Genomic DNA, 27,213 nt, shown 5'->3' with positions numbered 1-27,213 from the left:
ACTGAGACAACTGATGGGCACCCATGAACTTTGATGTCCAGGGGAAGTAGTTGATGACTGAACTGGCTGATAGGCAGCTATGACCCCAGCCCAGGGGAAATAGTCAATGACAGAGTGGGAGACTCTGAACTCCTCATCAGGGAAACCAGTCTATTAATGAGACATTCATTGGGCAGCCATGATGTTCATGTTCAGCTCAAGTAGTTGATGACAGAGATGGTCAATGGGCAGCCATGATCTCAGGCCAGGAGAAATAGTCAATAACAGAGTTTTGACCATGATCTCCTCCTCAGGGAATCCAGTCTATTATGGAGACAACTGAAGGATAGCCATGATCTTCCATATCCAGTGAAGGTTGTCTATGTGTGAGATAACTGATGAGTGGCCATGATCTCCTTAGTCCAGGGGAAGTAGTTGATGACTGATTTGGCTCATGCCAACCATGAGCCTCCATGTCAAGGGCAAGTATTCACTGACAAAGATGGCTGATGGAAAGCCAAGACCTCAGGCCAGGGAAAAAAGTCGCTGACTGGTTTGGCAGATGGAGACCATGATTCTCCATGTCTAGGGTAAGTAGTTGATGACTGAGCTGGCTGAAGGGCAGCTATGATCTCAGGCTGGGGAAATAGTCAATCACAGAGTGCCAGACCCTGATCTCCTCATCATGGAAAACAGTCTATTACTGAGACAACCAATGGGCAGCCATGAGTTTCATGTCCAGGGGACTTAGTCAATGACCGAGATAACCGATGGGTGGCCATGATCTCCTCAGTGGAGGGGAAGTAGTTGATGACTGATTTGGCTGATGGCGATCATGATCCTCCATGTCTAGGGCAAGTAGTTGATGAGAGCAATGGCTGATGGGGAGCCATGATCTCAGGCCAGGCGAAATAGGCAATGACAGAGTGGGAGAACCTGATCTCCTCATTAGGGGAACCAGTCTATTACTGAGACAGTTGATGGGCAGCCATGATCTTATATGTCTAGGGGTCCTAGTCGATGACTGAAATAACTGATGGGCAGCCACGTTCTCCTTAGTCCATGAGAAGTAGTCTATGACTGAGTTGACTGATGGCAACCATGATCCTCCATGTCCAGGGGAAGTAGTCAATGATTGAGATGGCTGATGGGTAGCCATGATCTCAGGCTAGGGGAAATAGTCAATAACAGAGTGGGAGACCCTGATCTCCACATCAGGGAAACCAGTCTACTACTGAGACACCTGATGGGCAGCCATGATCCTCCATGTCCAGGGGAAGTAGTAGGTGACTGAGATAACTGATGGACAGCCATGATCACCTCAGGTTAAGGCAAGTTGTCGATGAATGAGTTGGCAGATGGTGATAATGATCCTCCATGTCCAGGAGAAGTAGTTGATGACTGAACTGGCTGCTGGGCAGCCATGATCTCAGGCCAGGGGAAATAGTCAATGCCAGAGTTGGAGACCGTGATCTCCTCATCAGGGAAACCAGTCTATTACTGAGACAACCAATGGGTAGTCATGATCTTCCATAGTTGGTGAAAGTGGTGGATGTCTGAGATAACTGATGGGCGGCCGTGATCTTCTCAGTCCCTGGAACATATTCAATGACTGAGTTGGCTGATGGCAACAATGATCCTCCATGTCTAGGGGAAGTAGTTGATGGCTTAACTGGCTGATGGGCAGTCATGGTCTCAGCCCAGGGGAAATCATGAATGACAGAATGTGAGACCCTGATCTCCTCATCAGGGAAACCAGTCTATCACTGAGACAACAGATTGGCAGCCATGATTTCCATGTCCAGGGGACATAGTTGATGACTGAGACAACCGATGGGAGGCCATGACCTCCTCGGTCCAGGGCAATTAGTTGATGACAGAGATGGTCGATTGGTGGCCATGATCTCTTCAGTCCAGGGGAAATAGTTGATGACTGAGTTGGCTGTTGGCACCCATGATCCTCCATGTCCAGGGGAATATGACTGAGATGGCTCATGGGCAGCCATAATCTCAGGCCAGGGGAAATATTTAATGACAGAGTTGGAGACCCTGATCTCCTCATCCAGGGAAAACAGTTGACGACCGGGATAGCTGATGGGCAGCCATGATCTTCCCTGTTCAGGGCAAGTAGTCGATGAGTGAGGTAACTGATGAGTGGCCAAGATCTTCTCGGTCCAGGGGAAGTAGTTGATGACTGAGATGGCTGATGGGCAGCTGTGATCTCAGGCCACAGGAAATAGTCAATGACAGAGTTGGAGACTGTGATCTCCTCATCAGGGAAACCTGTCAATGACTGAGACAGCCACTGGGCACCCTTTATGGCCCATGTTCAAGGAAATCAGTTGGTGACTCGGACAACTGATGAGCAGCCGTGATCTTCCATGTGTAGGGTAACTAGTCAACGACCAACACTGCTGATGGGTAGTCACATCTTCCACGTCTAGTGGAAGTGATCAATGACTGAGAGGGCCAATGTGCAGTCATAGTGTTTCAAGTCCAGGGGAAGTAGTTGAGGACAAAGATGACCAATGTGTGGCCATGGCCTGTCATGTCCAGGGGAAGTAGTTGATGACTGAGATGGCTGATGAGTGGCTATGATCTCCTCAGTCCAGGGGAAATAGTCAATGATATAGTTGGAGGCTCTGATCTCATCCAAGGAAACCTGTTAATGACTGAGATTGCTGATGGGCAGCTGTGATCTTCCACGTCTAAGGGAAGTAGCCAATGACTGAGACTACTGATGGGAAGCCATGATCTTCTATGTTCAGGGGAAATAGTCAATGACTGAGTGGGCTGATGGAAGGCCATAATCTTTCATGTCCAGGGGAAGTAGTTGATGACTGAGATGGGTGATGGGTAGCCATGATGTCCTCAATCCAGGGGAAATAGTCATCAAGAGAGTTAGAGATCCTGATCTCCTCGGCCCAGGGAAACAAGTTGGTGATGGAAACAATTGATGGGTGGCCATGATCTTCCAGGTCTTGGGGAAGTAGTCATGACTGAGATAGCTGATGAGTAGCCATGATCTTCTCCGTCCAGGGAAATCAATCAATGCCAGAGATGAAGCAATGATGTCCTCAGTCCAGGGGAAGTAGTTGATGCCTGAGATAGCCCATGGGAGTCCAGGATCTTCTCAGTCCAGGGAAAATAGTCAGTGATAGAGATAAGCCTCTAGGATAAATAGTCCAGGAAATATGACATAGATGTTGCGCTGAAAACATCTCAGTCAGGGAAACCTCTCAAATGACCAAGATTGCCTTCCATGATTGCTTCAGTCCAGGGAAAACAATTGATGACTGAGATGGGGGCTGCTATGATCACCTTAATTCAGGGAAACCAGTAGATGACAGAGATAGGCCACCATAATCATCTCCATCCAGGCAATATCAATTGATGACCAAGGTGGAAGACCATGAACATGTCAGTCCAAGGAACACAACTGATGACTGAGATGGTGAACGCCGATCACTTCAGTCCAGGGAAAGCAATCCATGCCCAAGATGGAGGGCCCTGATAGCCTCAGTCCAGGGAGAAAAGTAGATGAGGGACCTGTAATGGGGGATGTGCAAAGAGAGTTCATTTCTAGTTAAGAAAAGTGCACACAGTCATTTTAGTTATTGGTGTGTAGATAGGTTTATGCCTGCCAAGAAAAAAAATCCCATATTTAAGAAAATTTATAGCAAATGTAGTGGGTGAATGTGCTCACTATTAAGTATATAATTTTGATTTATTGCATTTGTTTACTGAGAATGACTGCAGGTCAAATCCCATGATGACTGAGGCTTGAAGGCTATTTTTTCATGGTACTGACTCTGGCCCTATTTCTCTTGCTATTTAGGAGAATTTGCACTCTGGGGTTCATTGAGGCCCCTGGCATAGAGTTTTCCAGGCCCACTGGGTCATCCCATCTAGAAAACTGCTAGATGGCCCTAGTTGCTGGCTATGTCTTAAGTCAGAGACTTCGTGTTTAGCTACAGGCAGAGCTCAAGACACATTACCAGGAGCCAGTGTCTGCTGATAATCGCACTGTCTTGGGATCCTGGCTGCAATTCTATGGAGGTTCGCAGGGATTTGCCTCTCTGCCGACAATCAGAGGGACATGTCGTGGTACAAGATCCAATTTAGAAATGCTTGGCTTTGAGCAGCAGTGGAAAAATGTCTGCTAGTCAGGGATAGCGACAGCAGGTCAGCTCGCCATTAGAATACTTACTTCACATTGGGCAAAGAAAACAGAAGAAAAGAGAAAAAGAATGGATTCTGGAAAACACCTTCTCTGTTGAACAAATTTGGAGAATTTCTTTGATAGGAAATGGTAGAAATTTATCTCCAAATTAGCTCATCCTTATTCAGCTTAAATAAGAACCACACTCTAAGTTCAAACTAAAATGAAAATAACAAAAACAGCATAGCAACTGCACCAATAATAACGTCCACTGGGCTCTAAGCTGTCCCTACCCCGTCTCCTGCATAAATAGAAAGAGACTATGCGCACAATTCCCCTCAATTAAACATGACATTTCTTTGGAAGTTTCCAAAGAAAGAACTTTGGAAACATAATCTGGGCCATGATTAGAAATCCCCAGGTGATCCATGAAAATGTCTTTGAGGATTATATGTGATTATGGCTTTACCTGCAGAAACAGTTTTGCTTGCATGTCAGAATGTAAATTCTAAGTTTATACCGGCTTACCAGCCTGTTCCCTTCCAGCAAAAGCATGTTGCTGTGCTTTCCTGTGAAGAGTCCCTTCTTGTTATCAGCATTGCCCAATTCCCTCAGGTGTCTTGTTTACTTGCTGGATAACCTCAGAAGACGTGCCTCCAGCACATATTTAGCACTGAATGATATTTGTTGGATGAATGAAATGCATTTCTCAACTAGACAGCAAATCCAGAAAAATAGAATGTACTTTTCTTATGTCAAGAAAATGTTCATTAAATTGCCAGCGAAGTTTCTTGATTCCTGTATTCATTTTTGCAGAAGGATTTCAAGCTTATTTTCTTCCCAAATAGGCTTTCCTGCAGAACAGTGGTTCCCAGAGTGTGGTCCATATGCAGAGTCTTGGGGATCACCAAGATCCATTCATGGAGCCTATGAGGTCAGAATTATTTTCATAACAATACTCAGAAGTTATTTTCTTTTTTCATTGGGTTCACATTTACACAGATGCGTCAAAAGATAGTGACAGTACAAATAAAGTTAACGTCACTGGATGTGAGGTGATGGGTGTGTTAATTCACCTGTTTGTGGTAATGATTTTACAATGTATACAATATATCAAATCATCACATTGTATACATTAAATAAATACAATTTTATCTGTCAACTACACCTCATTAAAGCAGGGACGAAGTCATGGCACTGGATGAAATGGTAGCTCTGTTTTTGATTTTTTGAGGAACTTCCACAGTTTCCTGTAGTAGCCGCACCAATTTACATTCCCACTGACAGTGCACAAGGGTTTCCTCCACATCCTCATCAATGCTTACTATCTTTCTTTCTTTTCTTGTTTTTTTGGGTAATATCCATTCTAACAGATGTGAGGTGATATCTTATGCACTTAAATATTTTTTAAGAGGATCGATCTCATGTTAAGTGTTCTTACCACAATAAAAATGAGAAAAAAAAACACAAGGTAGTGACACTAAGCCATACTGGTCACCATTATATTATTTACTGTCATGCACTAACAATTAAAAAAAAGTTTCACTTAAGGATGTCCTTCGTGAAACAACATTATTCCCTTTAGTGCTTTATCTCATCTCTTGAGTACACATCTTTTTAAGAAGGAACACTGTTCTTTACTAGAATGAACGCAATGAGAGACAAACTTATGGTTCTTCAGATTTTGGTTAACAGGTCTTTTCTCAAAAATGAATGAAGTGAGACTGTCGCTTCAAGGAAAGCAACTAACAGTATTTGCTGACAATGATAAATTTGGACTTGCAAGAGAACAATAGAATTTTGGAAAACTTGTATCCAGTGCTGTAAGCTAGATAGCTTCCTAATATTTAAAGATTGTTTCTGACCAAATTAGTGGTGATTATTAACACATGTGTTTTTTTGATACTTTATGATGAAATTTGTCAAAATTTGCAAGATCTGCGAAATTTAGGGAACTGATATTTTCCAAACGAACAATGTGTGATGTTACAAAATCATACATGGTTAAAAGACCCCCTAAAATGCAATTGATATTTAATGCAGTTAATTACTGATTTTAATACACACAGAGTAACAAAAGATGATAATGATATATTGATAATGATCTCAGATTCCATATGGCAACTGACTTTTAAGAAACTACCACTTGTAGGGTTTTGGTATAGTGTCAGATGGCAACTACCTGCAAAATCTATTAAAATACTCCTCCCCGTTCTAATTACTTATCTCTGTGAGGACAGATTTTCTTCATCTGTCAATCAAAATAGCATACTGCAACAGATTGGATGCAGAAGACAAGAGAATCTATGCGTCTTCTATGAAGCCAGACGCTAAAAAGATTTGCAAAAATGTAAACGAATGCCATTCTTTTCAGTAATTTTTTTGTCTTGAGAGATACAGTCTTTTTCATTAATATATGTTATTGGTTAACTTGTAACATATTTGTTCTCGTCATTTTAAAATAAATTAATAAGCTCTCTTTAAATCCTCAGTCTTAATTTCTACAATGGTAAATGTATATAGGTAAATCTATATAAACAAAGTTCTTGGAGTGTGCAAAGATTTTAAGAGCATAAAGAGACCCTGCGGGGTTGAGAACCACTGCTCTAAAATATCCTGATCTGTCAGAATGGCTTTTACTGATTCCTTTGTATTACACTATTTCTATTCACTAGCTTTGAATCTTAAACTTGCCCAGGAAGAGTCAAATTTATTCTTAAAGGTTACACTCCCACCTACAAATTAAAATGGTACTATCTTATGGCTGAATCTCTTCTTCTAGTCAATAACTTGCAATTGATACCAATGAAAATAGCTAATTGAGTACTGTGCTCTGTATATGCTAGGTTTCAGCTGATTGCTCTGTCTGTGTTACACCATTTCATCCTCCCAGCCTCCTGCTGAGGTAAGCAGTATCCAGATTTTGCAAGCTGTGAAGCTGGGGCCCAGAAAGGTTGGGTAACTTGCCCACTGCCACTTAGCTAAGAAGAGATTTATCTAGTCCAGTCAGCATTCTTAATTGTATACTAGTATCCATTCTCAGCAGGAGACTCTGCTTGCCAATTAATTACAGGTGTTTTCGGGTTATGAATATTACACATGTGAATGCATAATTTATTTATACCCCTTGCTGTTTCAAATATCCATGGAAACTCATTAAAATCCTCTCCTTTAAAAAAACCCGAAGAGTATATCTCACTCTCCAGAGGTAAAGTTAATTAAACATTTCGGTCATTAATATTTCAACCTTAAATAATCTTAAATAGTTCGGATGCATCAGAATCCATTTTTAATGATATTTTTTCCCCTAAAGTGTGGGGAAATTAGTACACTTCCTTCTAATTTTTGTTTTTATAATGAAATTTTTACATTTTCAAGTTTCTGTAATGTAATTAAGTCTTTTGGGCTTCATGGTCGCCTGAATTCTGACAAAGGTCTAACTCCATAAAAGAAAGCATTCGAATATTATGTAAATATTATTCTTTTATACATGTTAATTGGATTCATAGGGATGGACATGTATGCCTGCCTCATTGAAACTGTTGCTAAACAAACACACTTCTCAGGGTCAAGGTCTGATGGATTCTCTGTTAATTTTTTTGCGGCTCTCATCTCTTCTCATTTGGTGCTATTTCTCGGTGACCTGGCCAAATATTTCTTCTATTTCTTTTCATTCAGATGAAAGTTTTCCTTAATCATCACTTTTCAAATTTAAAAAGCATGCATGGAGGAGATAAGGCAAAAGTTATAGATTCTAATATTTTGAAAAAAATATTTATTTTGCTCTAATCCTTGAGCATTTGGCTTCTTACAAAATTTATGGGTTAAAAAAATACATTTTTCCTTGCTCAACTGACTGAAGATATTGACTTATTGTCTTCTCGCTTCCAGTGTTGTTGAGGAAAAGTATGATGTCAAATTTATCTTCACAAGTTCTTAGATCTTTTCTTTCTAGAAGCTTTTACAATTTTTAACCAGAGAATGAGACTTTTGTTTTCATCCTACTTAGCATTTGTTGGACCATTCCTTTTTATATTTGAAAACTTTCTGTAGTTCAGGGGAAAACTATTTTACTGTATATATGTCTATATAAATATATGTTTATATGTTAATATAAATATATATTACTCTTGATGCATATGTGTTACACTACACACACACACCCCCATCTCATCGTCCCACTTATTTATAGGAACTTTTTTCTTGTTTCCTGTCTGGACTATTCTCTCTCCCTCTTTCTTGATGGCAAGTCTTGACAGAGAAAGAGAGATATTGAGAGAGAGTGTCATCTCTCTTCTTGGTATTACGTCTTTTCCTCTAAGTGCATGCGTGTGTCTACTTTTATTTTCTAACAGTCAGATAGTAAGTTGCAGACATAATCCTCATTTACCAATAAATACTTCAGTGTATATATCTTTAAAAAACATAGACATTTTCCTAGCTATCATGAGTACAATGATCAAAATCCATAAACGAACAGTGCTTCAAGACTATCATTATTCAAATTAAAACCCAAAAGATAATACATTTTTTCATCCAGGTTTCCACTTCATATTTGTTTATTATAGCTCTTTGTTCTCCTTTGATCTAGAATGGTTACTGAATTTTCTTTGTCTCTCATGACGCTGATTGATTTATTTTTAGACTTTCCCTTGACTTGGATTTGCCAGCTGTTTCATGGTCAGGTGAGGTTGTGCATTTTTGGCAGGAATACCCCCAAAGTGATATTATGATCTGTTCAGTACATCATGTCCGCAAACACAGGCACCTGGCATCTGTTTACCCCATTACTGGTGACATTCACTTTGATTGGTTGGCTCAAGGATTTCTGCAGTTTTCTCCACTGTAGCGGTACCAATTTTCCCTTTCTCATGAATAAATACCCTGTGGGGAGATGCTCTGAGACTAGGCAAATATGGTGCTTCTCACCAACCTTTTACCCACCAATTTGTACATCCAGCGATTATTCTTTTCTAAAAGGATTATTTTTATGATGGTTGACAAATGATAGTTTTTAAACTACATCATTTATTCTAAATTTATTAAATTGGCGTTCTTTTGCAAGACAATGTTTTCCATTTCCCTCATTCATTCATTCATTTACTTATAACAGAATATCTAGGTCATTATTCATTTCCATGCTCATATTGTCCCCAATTTGGTCCGTGAATGTCTCAGAAAGGTGTCCCTTATGTGCTTCCAGTCTTGTCCCCATCATTCTTTGAGCACTTTCTTACTTTCTGGCACAAGATATTCCTTGAGCATCTGGTTCTTTCACAGTTCCAGCCCTGGAGTCAGCCGTGTGCACTAGTTCCTTTAGTGGAGAATGGTAGTTAGAAACCATGGTTTAGGGGCCGGCTCCATGGCCCAGTGGTTAAGTTCCCATGCTCTGCTTCGCTGGCCCAGGGTTTTGGCGGTTCGGATCCCAGGCACAGACATGGCACTGCTCATCAAGCCATACTGAGGCGGTGTCCCACATAGCACAACCAAAAGGACCTACAATTAGAATATACAACTATGTACTGGGGAGTTTTGGGGAAAAGAAGAAGAGGAAGAAAAAGATTGGCAACAGATGTTAGCTCAGGTATCAATCCTAAAAAAAAAGGAAAGAAAATATGGTTTAGGCGATAGGTGTGCTCATTGCTAGTGGGCTAGTGGGATGTCTTGGGATGTCATTTCTTCTAGGTCCTCCACTGGGCATCATATATCTGTATCTATCTCTAGATATCTGTATATCTAGTTTGATCATTTATCTATATGTATCTATCTATACATAGATATAATTATTGATACATATGTATAGATATCTAAATATATATTGATAGATATAGATATATCTCTACATATACATACATATATCTCACCCATATCTATGAAATCAAATTCATGGGTTCCTTCTAGCTTTTTTGCTTTGCATGTTTATAACTCTCTTCTCCAATAAGGAGCACCCTGATGTCCATTGTCCAGGAGATATGTACTTATTCGTTCTACCTTAGAATACGCAGAGAGCCATTAGAGAACTGCTAACCCAAACCATTGAAAAACAACTCCACCAAGGAGAAGCCAGTGTCTTTACATTTCCTTTTGTCTTCCGCCTGAGGTGTACAGTTAAAATCCTGTGTCCAAGAGTTTCTCTTTGTTCCCCCTTCTGGTTCAATGTGGTTGTGCTATCCATTTGAAATATAGTTATGCTAATTTGTTTTTGTTTGTTGTACTAACTTTTATGGGGTTTTTTCCTCTCCATCCTTTTGATTATGTGTCTATTTCTGAGTATGTGAAGCACCATATAGTATTAAAAGTCAAAATTATTCAAAAAGGCATACTCAGAGAATTGTCACTCTTTCTCGTTCCTTATTATTTGTTCCACCTCCCCAATCTCTCCATCCTATTTATATTCACCCCGTACATGACAAATATCAATAGTTTCTGCTTCGTTCTTATTGTGTTACTTTTCAGACAACCTTCTCATTTTTCCTTTTAGTTGTTTTGGGTTTTTTTGCACAATAGATACACTAGCATAAATACTGTTTTGTATTTTGCTTTCCCTTTTAACAGCATTTCTGAAAAACCTCCATGACAGTTCAAAAGAATTTTTCTTATTTTCTTTTTTTACAGATCCTTACTATGCCATTGTGTGTATTCACCATAGTTTATTCAAACACCCTCCTATGTAAGCATCTAGTTATTTTTCCAATATTTTGTAATGTTAAACAATGTTGTAATGAAGAGCCATGTGCGTGTGTTTTCATGTTGCAGCAGGTGTAACTTCAGGGCAAATTCTGAGCAGTGATATTGACGGCTTAAAAAGGAAGTGAGTTCTTAGTGATTTTTTTTCTTTGCATGCTATTTTGTTTGCTTTACCATTTCAAAATAGTGCCAAGTTCCCTTCCAAAAAGAGTATAAAAACTTCGATTCCACTGGAGAACTATGAGAAGTGATGCTTTCTCACAGCCACACCAAATGTTGTAAACTTGATAGGGAAGAACTGGGGCCCCAGCAAGTTCTAGTTTTATTTTCCATTTCCCTGAGTGTGGCTCAGCACATTTTTCATGCCTTTTAGGACCGTATTTTATATATATTGTGTACTAATAAATTTTTGCCTGTCTTAAAAGATGTTTAGATGTTTTTAGTTCTTTCTTCTCAATCTAAAGAAAAATTTTTATATATTATGTTTATTTAGTCCTTAATCTGAAATGTATGATAGGAATAGTCTATTTTTCTCAGTTGCCTTTTGATTTTGTTTATAGTGAGTTTTTTTGCCTTTCAGGTTTTTTTTAATGTAGTCAGAATTTTTAAAAATATTTCTACGCATCAGGATTTTTAGTCATAGTTGTGAAGAGTATTTCACTCATTATCTTTTAGTACTAGTATTTTTTTAACACAATTTCCCATTTGGAGTTTATTCTCTCCCTTGGTGTGAAATACCTATCTAATGCAATTTTTTTCCAAGTGTCTAACCAGTTGTCCCAACACTACTTAGTAAAAAGTAAATGTCTGACCAATAATTTGAGATAGCGTCTTTTTTCTTTCTTTCTTTTTTTGCTGAGGAAGATTCGCCCTGAGTTAATATCCATTGCCAATCTTCCTCTTTTTGTACATGAGCTGCTGCCACCACATGGCCACTGACAGATGAGTGGTGTAGGTTTGCACCTGGGAACTCAACCCGGGCCACTGAAGCAGAACAAGTGAAACTTGACAACTAGGCCACCAGGGCTGGCCCCGAGATGGCATCTTTTTTATGCACATTCCCATATGTACTTGAGTCTAGCTATGAACTATCTCTTTTAGTCCACTTATTTGCTCATTTGTTATAAATAAATCCATGCCACTTTTAAAAATAGAGACCCTATACTGCTTTTTTAATGTCTGGTAGGGCTAGTCTTCTCTCACAGCTGGTTTTCTTTTTCAATGTATTTCTAGTTAGTATTACACATTTTCCATAAGAACTTTAGTATCACCTTCCCAAGCTCCATGCATGTAGTCTGTGCATATTTTTATGGGATTTTATTGAACATATTTATTATCAAAGAAGAACATATATCTGGGAATGGTGATTGTTCGTCTTGTGTCCACTATCTCCTTTTTTGGGATCTGATGGTTTTGTGCTTTGTGGGAAGTGCATTCAAATGTGTTAGACGCTGACTTCTTGCTTTATTCCATCATTAATCACAGTTAGACATCACCAGTAATATTGTGGAAAGAGCTATCCCTCCATGTAGCTGATGATATGAGCAACAATTCATCATAGTTCTAGGAACAATTATCAGTTTACACATCTTTTGACATCACTATCTAAAATAGTCTTTCTACTAGATTAGCTCAGAGAAATGTGAGAGACGTCAAATTTATTCTTTCATTCGCATACCATAGACAATATTTCAGACTTTTATCCTTTGCTATCTTTACTTTTTTTGCCAGAAAAAAATACTGGTTTTAGAATTAACTCCAGAGAAGCCTTTCTTTAATCATTCCCATTAGCTGGACTAATTAGAGTGTTCCGTTTTTGCTCCCAGCCCTCTGAGTAGGATTACCTTCAAGTGTTATTTGTGGTGCAGCATTAAGCATTCCAAAGCTGTTGTGTAATTCTGCCAAACTCCTGAGATTTTATAGCTATAATGTCTTTTATCTGACTTCCACTTTCTTTCAATAAAGAAACTGAAGTGGTATTTTCTTTGAGATGTCTAAACCTATCCAAATTGATGCTATCTGAATGGCACAGTTCGAAGATTAATAAAAACCAGTGACTGTGTTATCAAAAGCCTGCCAAACATATTTATCTTCAGAGACCATTATTTTACATAAAAAGCTAGTATGGACTTCCATAACTTTAAGCACATGGGCTGGGTTGATTAATATGCTAACTTCTTCACATTATTCACAGAAGCTCTTCTGATTAGAAGCTTACATGCATTGTTGTCATTAAACAGCAGAGAAAGAGCCTTTACTTTCTGAAGAGTCATTAAGCCAGGAGGTCTTCCTCTAACTTTTCTTTAGCATCAATCTTGTATATTAATGAAAACCGTTATTTTGATATATTTAACAGATAGTGAAGAGAATGATCAAAGAATTGAGATAATTAAGCCTGAAGAAATAAAACCTGAGGAATGATTGAACTTTCAAAAATCATGCAGAGCACGACTATTTTCAAATTCTTTAAAGACACTAGAATTGGAAACGAGCTAAGGTGTGGGAGGAGACTTATACATTTTAGAAATTTTAATAGAGTGCATTGTGTTTTTTTTAAAGGATGTGCTTGCTTGGTGGTTATTGGATCATCCCATTAGAATGGTTCTAAAGCCTTCAGCTCTTGAATACACTGTCCATTTAACCAGTCAGTCAACAAACATTTTAAGGAGTGGTCTTTGTACAATTGTCAGTTTCAGCAAATGAAAGTACAAAGTGGCCAGTTAAATTCGAATTTCAGATCCACAGTGAATAAGTTTTAATATAAGTATGTCTATGCAATACATGGGAAATATTTTTTTCTAAAAATAGTATGTGCTGTTTATCAAAGATTCAAATTTAACTGGACATCTTGTATTTTATCTCACAGCTCGAAACCTCTGTCTGCAGAATGTCATGTAGCTAAACAGACCAGTGAGCCACAATCACCTGTTCAGTAATATTCTGGCCTCTGACAGTGGTGCAGACACACTGTTATACATGCAGCCATGTTTTCAAACCAACAATACGCAAATCTTGAATATGTAAAATGGCTCAACAAAAAGCATTGGTTTGGCCTTCCTGGAGAGGGGAGAGTTTGTGGTGGCCCTGGATTCACCATCATCTAAGCCACCTTCTCTGTCTTCCCAACGCAGTGGAGTGTGGAGTCTCTCCTTACCAGCCATTGGGACTTTTGCTTCTGTGTCCAGTTCTAGGCACATATTGGTGATAGGTGGGAGAACTCACAATACATTAAGAAAAGTTGATTCTAAATGCAAAGTACTCTCATGTATTGTTCTTAGGTGGTTGTCTGAAGTATGGAGATATGAGACAAGGAACATACATTTTGTACGTACATTGAATACCTTCTCAGATAAGGGAACGTTTGCTCTGAAAGGAAGGAAATTCAATGCAACATTTATTAAGTACCTACAACTGAATTATGCTAGAGACTGTCAGAAATAAAATGATGAATAAAAATAGTCTCTGTTCTCTGGAATTCATTATAAGGTAGGGGAGAAAGACATGCACCCAAATAGCTCTATTATAAGGCATATTGAGACAAATGGTATTGTTCAGTTTGCAATCTTCAAACACAACAGGCATAATGTGTTTTATATAACTTCCACTCTCAATTTAAAAACCCAAAATAATCTTCATTAGACATGAATAATCCTATCAAAATGGATAATAAGGGAGCTTTTCTTAATTCTTTCTATCTCTAATTAATCAAGTCCTTCTCGATACAGTATGATATTGAAGGAAAGCATGACTTTTAGCAAAGGAATGGGGAAAAGAAGCAATATGCCCCATAATAGCATTTCAGCTTTCATTTGAAGATGCCCGGAATATTGATGGCTGAGATGGGAAAGATATTCCAAGAAGGTGGAACAGTATCAGCAATAATTTGCTGTTCATTGAGTTTGAAAATTAGGTAATCAGAAAGCTTGGCAAATGCGCTTTCTATGCTTTGACCATGTGAAATCCAGATTAAATCAAGTTAAGGAATGACTTTGGAGTGAGTAAATAACAACAGAGAAAGGAGAGAATGACCATCCCAAGATGAAGAAATGGGGTTGAGAGATGATTATTATTCTATTTGTTGGCCAACTATCAAGGACTTTGAGTCTTTTCTAATAGCACTACAGGCTGAAAGCCCTGCCTGATTTTTAATGTCTGATTTACTGTGTGTTTTTAATGTAAGTGTTCCCAGGGATGTGATGACAGGTGCCCAAAATATCTAATTAAAAGGCTGATGGCTCTAATCTTTGAGACTAGGTTTCTAACATGCTCTGTTCAACTGGTAAGCAGGGCCAGACATCAAAGACTCAGAAACATTCAGAGGCCAGCCCCACAGCGCAGCAGTTAGGTTCGTGCACTCCGATTCGGCAGCCTGGGGTTTGCGGGTTCAGATCCTGGGTACTGACCTACGCAGCATTTGTCAAGCCATGCTGTGTGGCAGGCATCCCATATATAAAATAGAGGAAGATGCGCACGGATGTTAGCTCAGGGCAAATCTTCCTCAACAAAAAAGAGGAGGACTGGCAGCAGATGTTAGCTGAGGGCTAATCTTCCTCAAAAAAATTATATTCAAATCCCTGTTTTAACTTGACCATTTAATTGAAAAAATGGCTTTTAGCCAACTTTTGAAATGGTCATATTTAACAAAAGGCAGATGCTAACCTTACAAATCTTGTTTAGACATAAAAAATGTAGGGTAGAAATGTTGCAAACGAAAGATCATAAAGTTATCAGTATATTTGTAACACTCCAATATGGTATATGTCTCTAATTTTTTATTTCAGACACCCATACACACCTGTACTTTCTATACATGAACAGATAAGATTGTATATCTATGTATATAATATGTATGGACATACATGCATACTATATATCTTTGAAAAGTAAATATATGTACATACATATGTCACATGTATATTGTGTATATACACATGTTATATATTTGCATAAATAGAATAATTATATAAATTATATAATTTTTTGTGGAAGTAAATATAATCCATGGAATTTATCTACTTTCCTCATAAAAAACCAAAGAGAGGAGCTGGCCTAGTAGCATAGTAGTTGGTCTTGCACACTCCACTTCAGCAGCCCAGGGTTCATGGGTTCGGTTCCCAGGCGTGGACCTACACACTGCTTATCAAGCCATGCTGTGGCAGGCATCCCACATGTGAAGTGGGGGAGGATGGGCACAGATGTTGGCTTGGGCTGATCTTCCTCAGCAAAAAGAGGAGGATTGGCGGTGGATGTTAGCTCAGGGCTAACTTCCTCACACACACACACACACACACACACAAAACACAAGGAGATAACTAGCTACAGGAAGCCATTGCATTCATTTGTAAATTTATGCAAGTAAGTTCTTTACTGTTTTTATATGTTTGCATAATACACTGTTCAACATTAGCCAAATAGAAGAAGCACAAGGTTAGAGAGCCTGAAAAAAATGGGGAGGATATTTAAGACAAATTCGCAAATTTGTATTGAAACTACACCATGTCCAGTTGCACTAAATGCTCATTTTCATGCACACCACATTTTACAGGCCCAAAGCCTCACTCACATTTTGGAAGCACAGTTACATTTGGAGGAAGAGCAATGCTGAATACAGAATGTTCTTTTCTTTCTTCCAATCAGAATATAAAGTGAGAGCAAGCTCTCGAGACCCACATTAGATGTAGTCCATTAACAAAGGACCCTCTTGGAATTCATCAAATCCTCCTGATTTTTAAGCTTCCTGTCAGAAGGATTTGGTCTCAGATATCTACACTAACGTTTGCAATCTGACAACCTCACATTCCATGTTGGCTTTTCTGAGATTCCAGTGAATTAATCAATCCTTAAAAACTCAACTAAAAGCATTTTATCAGAAAAAATGCTATTATTCCTCTTCCATTTCACATATCTTACTATAAAATGCTTTTAAACAGCATTAGTTAGATAAGGCAAAATATAATGTGAAATTTGCAATGTAAAAAAAGTAGTCTTAGAAAATGCTTCCAAACCAAGATTTACATTATTAGGGATGAGATATTAAACATAAACTATCATAAATAAAATTAACAAAATTGAGAATGGATCATCACTGTTATTATTCACTTAGTATTGAATTAATCACGAAAAATTGACCAAAAGCCTAAGGATACTCTTGCATGAAATTCCTGATTATTAATCAAAACGATATTTATCAAAGTATATTTTTGAAAGTAGATAAAATAGATACAGTATGTTTCCAAAAATTAGTTGGTGAATTTCTGCTAAAACTGTATTTTATTGCTTTCATGAATATGTATCATAAATGTGAAATTACTCCAGACTCAAGCCCTTGAAAGCATGCCAGAGAGAATTACAGAATCATAGAGGTAAAAACCTTTAAGCCAAAGGTTTATTCACAAATTCTGAACATTGATTTTCTTGGACACTTCCCAATGGCACTACTTTAACATGATAAATACATGTATCATATGCGTGTGTATCACATATATATATATATATACATGCATATAGATACGTATATATTCAGTGTTCTATTAACTCTCTAGTTTTACGTTAATTGGATTCAACATTTACGCACATGCCCATGCACACAATTACTCACACATATATACATTGTACATCTAATTAGATGTGCTCAATCTAACTTTCTCTTTGCAAATCTAAATGTCAGGTAAATACATTATGAGAACAGCATACTAAAACCCCAAACATCCTTCTGAATTTTCCAATATCTTTCCAAGTTTTGTCCTTGATGTTCTTCTTAGAACTTTGTAGGCTGGGTGACAAAGTCGTAGTTATCCTACAAATCCCCGAAGCTGAAGGGGTCACAGGTTAGGTCCCAGTTTTTTTGCCTTGAGGCATCCACAATCGCTTTACTGCATGTGTGAGGTAGACCAGATACCTTTTGGAGCCCTGGGACCCAATCCTACTGTGCTGTTCTGGGGCTCTGCAGCTGGCAGAGGGCTTGTCTGGTTGGCCAGTGCAATATTTCTTTCAAGGGATGGTTTGAAATTGGGCTGCTCTCTTACAAAAAAAGTAAGCTACAAAATCATTCATAATTTATACCTTTCTACTTCAAGTACATTCAATATATTCCACGGTCAAAGGAGAACACTCACCAATAGGTTGCTGAAGTGGTTGTAGGTAATAGCCCATCAAAATCAGGGAATTCTTGGTGGGTTGCTTTTATTTGAACTGATCCTTGGATGCTATGGTAAAAGGCACTTAAATTATTAACAGCAACACAGTGCTTAGAGAAGGCAGTGGGTTGGAATCCATGTCACAGCTGCAATAGACCATTTTAATAGGCTGAAGGAAGGCAAGGACTGTGATGTGTGATGGTTACTTCTTGCTGTGCTGTAAACTCTTAAAGAAAGAAAATCGCAGGTTTAAAATGTTATTCCTCAGCTTAGGGAATTGCCAGAAAAGAAAGAATTTTCCTACCATTACCTTAAAAACAGGCTCTGATTTTTTTTTTATGGGATATAAGAGTTGACACATCTGAAATTTAGATGAGGAATACAATACCATGGTTTCAGCAAAGGATTCATTATAACTTTTCTAAGTCTCTAGTGAGGTTGGTGGGGAGGATGTGTGAGGGCAGGGATTGTAAGGGAAACACTTCAAGCTATCCTGATTTCGGTGTTCGCGTGCTCATAAATACTCAGGATATTTGAATGAGCCTGTCCCTGCCTGATTTTAACACCTAGTAATATCCTTACCTGAGATATTACCTCACCTGAGATGTTACCTCTCAAGGGAATGTCAGGTCTTTCCATGACCCACCCTTTTCTTGTCCTGTGGTCTCCAGAACTACAACGTAACTCAGATCCCAGCCAGCCGTCCTTGTGGTCATTTGCATAAATGAATCCAGGAGGGAGAGAAGTATACGCTAAAATCAAGGTCATATTTTACTATTTTCTAATCTGCAAGTCTAGGGGAATATGTGTGGAAATAGAACTAGATTCTTAAAGTGCTAGTCCAGGAAGGAGGAAAGTAGTTATAAATCAGTTTGAATTTTTTTCTATGGCTGCATCTACAAGAGCAGCTGGGAGAGCTGTTGACTGATCTGCTGGTGATTGAATTCTAAACAAAGTTAGATGTCAGAAAGCCTCTGGTGTGATATGAAGGAAGAAATGTGAAGAGTTTGGGTGAAAGGAAAGCTTGAGTCGATCCAGCACGTGTGGCCTCTTAAGTTCTCCATGAGGGCTCAATGCTCTCTCCCTTTATAAGACCACTGAGAAGTATGTGGATAAAGGGAAACCAGCCCCTGTCAGAGGTGCTGTGTTATATGTATGCAGGGTTCTATGGGATGAGTGGTGTTCTCCTCAAGTGTATACACTGAAGCTCTAACTCCTAATGGGACTGTATTTGGAGATAGGGCTTTTATGAGTTAACTAAGGTTACATGAGGTCAAAAGGGTATAGTTCCAATCCAATAGGATTGGCAGCCTTATAAGAAGAGTAAGGGATCTCTCTCTTGCTCCACTCACACACATCAAGGAAAGGCCATGGAGAGAAGGCAGCCGTCTGCAAGCCAGGAAGAGAGTCCTCACCAGAACCAGACCATGCTGGCCCCTGATCTTTGACTTCCAGGCTCCAGAACTGTGAGAAATGACTAGTGTTTAAGCCCCTCAGTCTAGAGTACTTTTTTTTTTTATCATAGGCTTTGCACACTAATACACAGGAGATGAAAGTTGTATTGTTTGGCATCTGAAATGTGCTCATTGAATCATTGGGGAAAGAGGAATTGGGTAATAGCCAAGGGAGAGTGTTTAACCACCCAACATTATTAGATGTGGTTGATGAATAGGCATCGGAGAGCAGTGCAGGAATCAGTAAGTTCCATTCACAGAGGTCTTTGTTGAAGGCTAATTTGTCACGTCATCTCTAGGGAGCAAACATAGAAGTAGAAGTTCAACATCGGGAAAATAAATAGCTTTGGTGAGTGGGCGTTTCTCTTGTGGCACCATGGTGCAGAGTCACAGTGCTTAACTGTACCCAGATCTGAGTTATTTCTAGGCTGAGAGTCCTTTGAATATGGTCCCTAAAGAGGAACCCATGGTAACATCTGCAGCACTTTCTCAAAGTGATCTGATGCCATTTACAAAGGTAACTTTTAAACAAACAACAAAAAATACCCATAACTTTCAGAATTTATGAGTCACTCACTGGCACTGAACTAGCGAAGTTCCCAGTGATTCAGAATGCCTCTCTTGTAACTGAGTCAGAGTGGGGACTTTTGAGGGACAGGGATCTGTTAACTGGAGTTGTGGTGAAAATCCATCCTACCTTGGGCATAGTAGGTCCAAGTCACTCTCTCACTATATCCCCCGAATATATATTTGGAATATACACTTGCCAGGAACACAAACATTGGCTTCATGATCTTAAAGTGAGGATTATAATGTTAGGACATGTCAGGTCTCCTCTTCTTACTAAAATAGCATACCAACAAGATGTCCCCAGGAAATGACAGTTTTTGGTGCCATCATCAGTCTTGCAATATGTAGGGATGGTGGTCCTTAATGCATGCCTGTTATGGACTGAATTGTGTCTCCTCAAAATTCATATGTTCAAGTCTTAACATCTAGAACCCCAGAATGTGATTGTATTAGGAGGTAAGGCCTTTAAAGAGATGATTAAGGTAAAACGAAGTCATTAGAATGGACCTTAATCCTTATAAGAAGAGGAGATGAGGACACAGAGGAACAACCATGTGAGGACACAGGGAGAAGATGGCCATCTCCAAGCCAAGGAGAGAGGCCTCAGGAGGAACTAGGCCTGCCCACACCTGGATCTCAGACTTCCAACCTCCAGGATGGGTAGACCGTAAATGTCTGTTGTTTACGTTGCCCAGTCTGGGGTATTTTGTTATGACAGCCCTAGGAACCTAATTCAATGCCCATTCAATGAACCTCTTGGGCTGTGCCAAGGACTTCTTACTTGTGAAGATTTCTTTGATCATGGTGAGCGTAGTCATGTGATGATCCTAATTTCTTTGCTGTTCCTTAAGTGGTTAATGTAGACCCTGGAACCTGGGAAGCGGCTATGGATCTGGAAAATGCTTTTGTCTTACTATTCTAATCAGCAGAGAACAATCGTTTGAGCACAATAGTTCAATAACCAGAGATCTGGCAGGAGCGGCAGTGTATGCACTGACTTGCCTCAGGGAGCTGTCTTAATCTGAAGAGTATCTGATCTCTACACTGTCTCAGAAAACTCATACTTGTCCCAAGTTTCGATTACGTCGTGCTGATAGGACTTGCTGAGCAAGAAGAAACAAGTATTTTAGAAGCCTTGGAGAGAAATGTTAACCAAGGTAGCAAATGAATACCTGAAAAAATTAAGAGATTTACCATTTTTTGAAATTTTTGTGGGGTCTGTTGGCTGAGACTTGTCAAAGAATTTCATTCAAATTGAAAGAAAACTGGCTACACTTTCACTCCTGCATTGGATTTTCGAGGCCACATATATTTCATTGGAATGTGCTGCTCTTACATAGTTAATTAAGTTGTCGGAGGTACTCACTGCTTTGAAAGAGACCCACATTAAAGGAAAAGAATTTTAGTAGCTCCAGGAGGCAGTGTAAACAGCAAGGCTACTTGGTATTGATGACCCAATAGCACCTGCAAAGTTTGCCTAATTAGAATCTAATAAAAACTCCCACAAGAGGACCGGAGGGAAGTCCTCAAAGTTACAGAAAAAAGTTTAGCCCCTCAGCACAGAGCCAATCTGGTGAAAACCAGCCTTAGGTTTGCTTTCTGAGCCCTGGAAGATATAGAGAGCGGATCACGAAGGATTTAGTGACCATGTGGCCCAAAGGGAACTGCCACATCCACAAAGCCATAAAGTTGGTATGGGCAGCAGTACTCTATCATCTTGTGGAAGTGGTACAATTGGGATTGGGCTTCAGCAGTTCCTGAGGCGGGAGTAGGACCAACATCTGAAGGAGCCCCGGTCTGACAGTCTCCGCGCTCCTTGTTCTGCGGCACTGCCTGTTCTTCCTAAACCTGCACCTAATAATGGCCTAAGGAGGAGTTCCCATTCCCTTTGACTGTGGGGGCAGAATTCCTCTCTGGTTTACTGATGACTCTCCAGGATGTGTTGGCTCCTGTTAGAAAGAGACAGGTGCACACTTATGACCCCTTGGTGGCTTTCTGGTGCCTAAAAAAGGGATACCTCAAGTAGAAAGGTAATCTTGCCAGTGAATAGAATTTCAGGTAGTACCACTTGGAGTCCTTTTACTGAGAAAGAGAGTTGGCTACAATGATGGATCTACAATGATGGATATACTAATTTTACTTAATATCCCTCTTTCCATTTCCCCTCCAAGTTTGCATAGAGTGTTGATAGGGTAACCTCACCATTTACCCCATTTGGAATATAAATATGAGGTTGTGACTTGAGACAAGGAACAGACAAAACTCAGAGACATTTCATTTAACAATGAGATTTTGATTATTCTCAAGTTGGGGGAGACTACTATCTTAGTTAGATGAGTGCGGGTTTGGTTTTTGCTGTTTGGGGTTCAACTGTGGGAGAGAGGGTTTGTAATAAAGTAAAGTAGCTCAAGGAAGGTTCTGAGATGGATGTTGACAACTGGCTCATTCTTCATCAAGCCCAATCCCTTTCTGGGCGACTTTATTCTCCTATAGAGTCTGGAGATCTCGCTTCTCTTGTGGCTAGTTTTCCCCAATTGCACCACACCCCACACAGCAGAGGCACCCACATGCGACTTGGAAGGTGGAATTGAGCAACATGAAATGGAAGAAGCATGAAGACATTAGATCTTGGGTTGACATGTTTGTTTCTTCTTGTGAACCTGACACAAATGTTCTTCTTTGTGTCTAAAAGTGTCTTAGTGGGAATTGCCCTAAGGGATGGTTAGGTATTTCCTCTGGCTTGATATATTCTACGTAACCTTATTGTGTGGTTCTTCTACCTTCTCAGACATTCAGTAAGATGCCTATTACCATGTGAGAGTCATTTTGTAAAATTACTCATAGGACAAAGCAGAACATGGATATATAAATTTCTAGTGGCTTGTCTGATACTTCTTGTTAGAGTGTAACTGATGTTATTGGATCCATAAAGATGTACCAATGGAGCCAATTAGCTTAAGCCACTGCTCCTGCGATATGCCAGAGAGAAAGGAGACTCTAAGGTAAATGAGCACGAATTTCTACTGATTTCATAAACGGCATTGGAAAGCAAGAAAGATCTAGATGAGCATTCCGCAGCTGAAGTTGCCTGAGAAATGTCTCAAAGAATAATGATGAAGAAGGTAAGAGATAGGGAGTGTGATGGAAGCAAGAGGGATAGTGGCGAATCAATCTACAAAGAAATAGCAGATAAGGATAAGCACTCCCTGGTTAGGATGTAAGCATGAGTTAAAAAGAAAAGCAGCAGAGAAGCAAGCAAATAGTTCCGTGGTGCAGGCAGCATTGAAAGGGAAAAGGTTAGACATAATCTCCCCACAGAAACTCCGAGTGCACACTGAGAGGACAGGAATTAAAGGTTAGAGAGAGCCTAAGCGAATGCTTAGGGAGACCTGGGCTGTGCAATAGAAAAGATAAACAAAACAAGCTTCCACACAAAAAGTAAAGTGCCAAGAGGCTTTTGGTAAGGAAGCAGAGATAAACACGTCTTCCCTCTTAATAGATAGCAAATGCCAGAGAGTTTGTTCATAAGAAGAGGAAGGAGGCAAGTCAAAGAAACAACTTCTTTGCTAGCAACGCATATAATGGAAACAAGAGGGGCAGGGATACTAGGAGAAGTGAAATGAGAGCAAGAGTCCAGACAGACCCTGCTGTTCACAGAGAAGATAAAGGAAAATTCTCCAACTCAAAGAGAGCTTTTCCTAAAGGAACTATTCAAGTATAACATACTTATAGAAATGTGAACACATTCTCAGTGAATTGTGGCTGAGATCTAGGCTAATCTCTCCAGAAATAGCCACCTGGCACATATGGGGCTTTGTGCTGAACACGAAGATGACTGTAGGATGTGGGAGCCCCAGGGGAAAGAGGTGGCTGATCCAGTGGCAAGATGTGATTTCCTCAGTCTACCAGTCAGGCAGTGAAGTTGCTGGAATTCTCCATTCCCCCAGCCCAAGTGGACCTGATAGAATCTGAGTGCCAACGTGCACATGGCATTCAGGAAGAAATCTGGTCCCCTCTGCAGGGGTCAGTTAGAATACCTATGGCTCAGGCAGTCTTTCCAAACCTAGCCTTGGCACCAAATTCAAGTCCACACTTGTAGTCACTGAGGAACATGCAGAGAAGAAGTAGTTTTTCCTTTCTTGGCTATTTGCAAGTAGTTCCTGACACTGGGCAATCCTCACCCTGGTGATTGACAATCCAGAGTTAGAATAACCAAGGTCGGATGCTGTGAGATGAACTGATTACGTGATAACCCTGGGGGATAACCAGTGGTGGGAGGGCAAACATTAGTATCAGCCTTAAACTGAGGCTAGAAGGGCTTCTGTCCTGAGACCTGCTTTTCCTGACCCAGTTCTGATCCTCCTCCAGCCACATTTCTCCCTGCAAGGAGTCCAAGAGATCAAGGACCTGCACCCCATTTTAGATGCTAATTTGCATATCTGGGACAGTGAAAATCTCCACCCAAATGACTTTGCATGCTTCCACTTCCAAGGCCTTTGTATCTTGTTCCGTGAGCCATATCCTCAAAGGCCCTGCTGTTCTTGTGAGGATCATGTGGCCGTTGTTGGGGGTTAGATGGAATATGGACATGCTTGGGATGGAATATGGATTCCCATTGAGGGGATAGCTGGAATATGGATGTGTGTTAAGGAGTTTGATGGAATATGAATGTGCATTGAGAAGGCAGATGGAACATGGATGTGCACGGAGGAGGCAGATGGAATATGTGCATTGAGGAGGGAGATGGAATATGGGTGCATGTTGGGAGAAGTGGACAGAGGAAGGATAAATATTGGGGAGGCAGATGGAATATGGAAGTGCAGGAAGTGCAGCTGTGGGTGTTGAAGAACTCAGGAGACAGAATTAAGGATGGGCAGAGAGAGACAGGTCTTGGGAATGGGCCCCACCCCTCATTACTTCCCCATCCCATACATACTGCCATGTTTGAACCTGTCCCTCCAGGTCATTATAACAGTATGTTTTGTTAAAATAGAATTTTTTTTAAACCAATTGGCTTGACTTAACTTTAAATCATCTAGACATCAGTTCATTGATTTTTCTTAGGGCTGTTGTCCTGGGTTTTATGAAAATAAAGGGCAGGTCTGATTAAAATCTGGGTTCAAGACCCCCGCAAATCCAAGGTCTCTGTGTTTTCATTCAATCTTACATACGTCTCAGAATTTCCTGGAACAGAAGAGACATGGTATTGAAAAGGTATAAGGAAGAAGAAGATAATGGACTTAAAAAGGAATAGAAAGAATTTCTTCAGTATGTTGTACGTGATATTAACTATGCTACCCTATATTATGTAATATTTGTTATGGAACACGCTATGTGATGTGGGTTACATTATGCATGTTGCTTTCATATGTAATATGTGTTATATCATATGGTGTATGTTATGTAACGCTCTTTATGGTATGCATATAAAAAATTATTTGAAGGAGCATATATGTTGCTATGAAGTAGTTGAGGAAAGGTGGAAATGGACCCAGCAGAAGAAATAAGAAGAGCAATGAACAATGCAGATTCAAAGGTTCATATAGCTTCTGAGCCAAGCACCGGAAAAGCTTTTTTTTGCAAGAAAATCATGTTGAGGGAAGAGGAAAAACTTTCATTTATGACATTATAAGGAAACACAGGTATTTTCTTGCAATGGATGAAGAAATGTAAGGCTGCAAGCAAGAGATAACTTTATGTGTAACAGGAGACGGAATCAGGGAAAGATGTCAAGGTTTTGAAGAATAGAATAGAACAAGTTCAGAACAGACCAGAGAAAATTAGCATTAATGGGAGAGTTTTTCCCTTCGATGTTATTCAGAGAAAAGGGAAAATTGACACTGTAAAGGAAGGCTCAGAAAAACGAAATATGAAGTGACATCCATTAAGTCAAGAGATAACCTTTACCAAAGCAATATGTGAAGTCATACTGGAATTACATAAACTGACAGGGGCAAGCACGGATAAGCTTTGCCCAATTTTTATTCTACATTAGTTTGGAAAAGTGGTGTTGAAGAAAGTAGATATCTACTGAGATCAATGAGATATAGACACAGGGAATTCAAGAAGGGAATAAGAAAATCCATTTATACTTAAATATTTTAAGACTAAGTTGTGACATGGAAAATAAGGTCGTGAATATAAATGTCTTTGCTGAGGTTCTTGGGAAAGTCAAATATGACCTATAGGCACTGAGCCAGGGGAGCCGTGGCGAGGGGATGACTTAATGAGACTTCAGATATAGAAAGCATGAGCACTGTGATTGGTGATCAGATTACTTTCATTCATTTGATGGGATCGGTGCATTTTCATTAGTGGCTAACACTGCAAGTAGGATGGACCAGTTTCCTTTTGATTTCCATGATATATCCTGAAATCATTGAACATTCTCTAGAAAACACAGTCAGTAATAGACTTGGTAAAGTTTTTGGTAGGGTTCGAATAGATGAAGAGGCCAAACATTGCAGGTAAAGACTGGCGATGCTCACTTGCATCACGATTCCTGCTACATTTCGATTTCCTAGGAACCCGAACACTTCTGAAGGATTTTGCATATCTTGGATGTGAAGGAGTAAAAAAAGGGAGAAAACCAGATTTGAGACTTTATTACGATCAGAGTATTGAATATTGTCATTTCTTTTTCAGCCACAGAACACCGTTCTTCCAAGCATTCCAGCCTTGTTTTTTGCGGGGGTGGGGGGGGGGGGGGGGGGGGGTTGGCAGAGAACAAACAGCATTAAATGGTTTTTTATGAGTTAAATGAATGTCAAGGAAAGCTTTGAGATCTTTCATGGTTCAGTGGTTTTTCAGCCAATTTCTATCTTTCTTTTTACTTTGTCAGGATGACAGTCTCGCTCATTATTTTCCTGCGTATCACCTTTATCTTGTGATAGGCAAACCAATTTATTTTTAAACAAAAGTCAAACAAATTATAAGCTTTGGACTTCTGGTCAGGCAGAAGATTCACGTGGTGAAATAGGTAAGTTGCACAATAATTCTAAGGCAAAATATTTTGGGCAAGTGGCAAAGTTAATGGAAAGAGTAGCATGCTTCTAATGACACTTATTGAATAGTTTTTAAATGCTTAGAGTCTGTGGGTTCCTGAAGGCCAAGGATAAAATAGGGCCCATGTTGGAGGCTGTTTATCCACTGATGGGCTTGCCTACAGAGTAATAGGATGTGAGAGGGTGAAGGAGGCTTCAGGATGGCTCAGTAACACACGTGT

This window comes from Equus quagga, chromosome 10 (genome assembly GCF_021613505.1).
Source record: "Equus quagga isolate Etosha38 chromosome 10, UCLA_HA_Equagga_1.0, whole genome shotgun sequence".
In the NCBI taxonomy this organism is placed as follows: domain Eukaryota; kingdom Metazoa; phylum Chordata; class Mammalia; order Perissodactyla; family Equidae; genus Equus; species Equus quagga.
Note: the sequence above shows the minus strand (reverse complement) of the source record.